We start from the raw sequence: 2,500 nt of genomic DNA, 5'->3' as shown, positions 1-2,500 counted from the left end.
GAGGGAAAGGGGAAAAGGAAGGAGGAGGAGGGAAAGGGGAAAAGGAAGGAGGAGGAGGGAAAGGGGAAGGAGAAGGAGGGAGGAGGAAGAGGGAAAGGGTGGAGTGGATAAAGGGAGGTGGGGGGGTAAAATATGGGGGGGTAGAGGGAAGGGTGAGGAAAAGAACCAGGTAAATGTTGCAAGGTGAGGTGGTGTCGTGCGTAAAATAGGCAAACCAAGACACAAGGCCTAACAACCTATCGGCCACCTTCTATCGAAATGACAGCCTTCAGCTGACCCCGCACGCAAGCACAGCGCAAGGACACACTTACATACGCGTTCGCACACTTATTAACATAATCACAAACATGCATACATTATACTCAGTACTTAATACACGGCACAGGACAATCAGACAGGCAGGCAGACAGACACACAGACAGGCAAACAGACGCACATACATAAATAAACCAAACCAAAAAAAATCAAAAAAAGGGAAAGGGTCAAGAAAACCTTTTTTTTTTATATTTTGGGGGCGGACGTTTTGGTGGGTTATAATGTTTACATCGGGGCTGTAATCACAAAAAAAAAAGGGGAGGAGGAAAAAAAAAAACAAAGAGAGAAACACGAAGCTGTGGAGAGAAAGAGAATAAAAAATAAAGTAAAATATCTATCTGACTCTCTTTCTCTTTCTCTCTCTCTCTCCTCCTCTCCCTCTCATCTCTCTCTCTCCTCTCCTCTTCTCTCCTCTCTTTCCCCTTCTCTCTCTCTCTCTCCTTCTCTCTCCTCTCTCTCCTTCTCTCTCTCTCTCCCCCTTCTCTCTTTTCTCTCTCCCTTCTCTCTCCTCCCCTCCTTCTCTCTCTCTCTCCCCTTCCTCCCTTCTCCCCTTCTCTCTCTCCTCCCTTCTCTCTCCCTCTCTCCTTTCTCTCTCTCCCCTTTTTTTCCTTTAAACTGTTCTTTTTAAAATTTTCTGGGCCCTTTATACCGTATCACAATTTTCCCCACTTCACTCAAATCCACTTCTAAATATCGGGTCCACGTTTTTGTATTCTTATTTTTTAAACCCTAGTAAGTCTGTCTGTCTAATACAATTTTGCCCTCTACTTGTCTCTTTTTTTTCTCTCTCTCACATTTTTTCTTCTATCTTAATTCCCCGTTTCTTTACCCACTTAATTTCAATCCAAACCGCGCCTTTCTCTTTCCTGCTCGTAACGTCGCGTACATCAAGACTCGCATTCCGCTTCTTGATTGATTTGGGGGTAAGGCATGCTTTCTCCCCCCCCCTCTCCCCCATTCCCCTTCCCTTTCCTAACGTCCCTTCCTCCCTTACCCCTACCATTACCCTTAACCTCCTTCTCCTATTCCCTCTCCTCCCTCCTCTTCCACTTCCTCCTATTCTCCTTCTCTTCCTTTTCCTATCGCTCCCTCTCTTCTTCTTCTTCTTCTTCTTCTTCTTCTTCTTCTTCTTCTTCTTCTTCTTCTTCTCCTTCTTCTTTTTCTTCTTCTTCTTCTTCTTCTTTTTCTTTTTCCTCCCCCCTCCTCCACCTTCTCCTAACAACCCCTTCTCCTCCTACTCTTCCCCCCCCTTCCCCCCCCCCTTTCCCCCTGTCTGTTCACATGACGTATAAGACATAGAGAAACAAAGAAGAAGAGACCAAAAGCACAGCACCGAAGAGAGGAGACCGGCCCAACCCGGGGAAAGACGCGAGGCCGAAAAGAAAATTAAAAAAAAGGAGGCCCTTAAAAATTTGAGAATAAATGGAAGGGCGGGAGGGGGGCAGAGGAACAAGTGATGAAAGGTGGATGGGAAAAGGGAAGAAAAAAAGCATGGGGGAAGGAGCGGGGGGAAAAGGGTTTCAACCAATGAGAGACGGAAGTAAGGAAGAATGGAGGATAGAAAAGCAGAAGGGGAGGGAGAGGGAAGACTGGGGAGGGGGAGGGAGAAAGAGCGAGGAAGAGAAAGGGGAAGAAAAACGAAACCCGGGGAAAAAGGGAAAATAGGAAAAGGAAGGGGCCAGGAGAGGAAATTTTGGCAAAAAGGAAGAGGGCAGAAGAGAAATGAAAAGGGGAGAGAAGAGAGGAAAAGGTAGAAAGGAGTGAGGAGAGGGGAGGGAGGGTGGAGAAATGAAAAGGGGAGAGAAGAGAGGAAAAGGTAGAAAGGAGTGACAAGAGGGGAGAAAGGGTGGTGAAAGTGTGAAGAGAGGGGAGAGGGGAGAGAGAAGAGAGAAGAGAGAAGAGAGAAGGGAGAGGGGGGACGGGGGTTTTCGTGCCAAGAACAGAGGGGGATTTTTATTGGGCCCCAAATGCGGGTTTTAGGGGTTTTAAATGTTGCGGCTCATGATGGCAAACCCGGGGCACAACTACACCGGGGAAAACAACACAGCGTAAAAAACGTGCACGGGGAAAATACATACACTAAGGGTAAAAAAGAGACACAAAAAAAGAAAAAACAATTTCAAATACACCTGCAAAAAACGCAAGGAAATACATGTATACTGCAATCATAAGAATATTTCGCATA

The 2,500-nt window shown here is 46.4% G+C and overlaps 1 protein-coding gene across 4 annotated transcripts in view; it reads right to left on the bottom strand.

The window, feature by feature from the left end:
* LOC125044383 (histone H3.v1-like) overlaps positions 1 to 2,500 on the bottom strand; it is a 51,616-nt gene that overhangs the window by 11,639 nt on the left and 37,477 nt on the right. The gene's annotated exons all lie outside the window — the stretch shown is intronic.

This window comes from Penaeus chinensis, chromosome 35 (assembly GCF_019202785.1).
Source record: "Penaeus chinensis breed Huanghai No. 1 chromosome 35, ASM1920278v2, whole genome shotgun sequence".
Lineage (NCBI taxonomy): Eukaryota > Metazoa > Arthropoda > Malacostraca > Decapoda > Penaeidae > Penaeus > Penaeus chinensis.
This window is presented reverse-complemented; position numbering and strand designations above follow the sequence as displayed.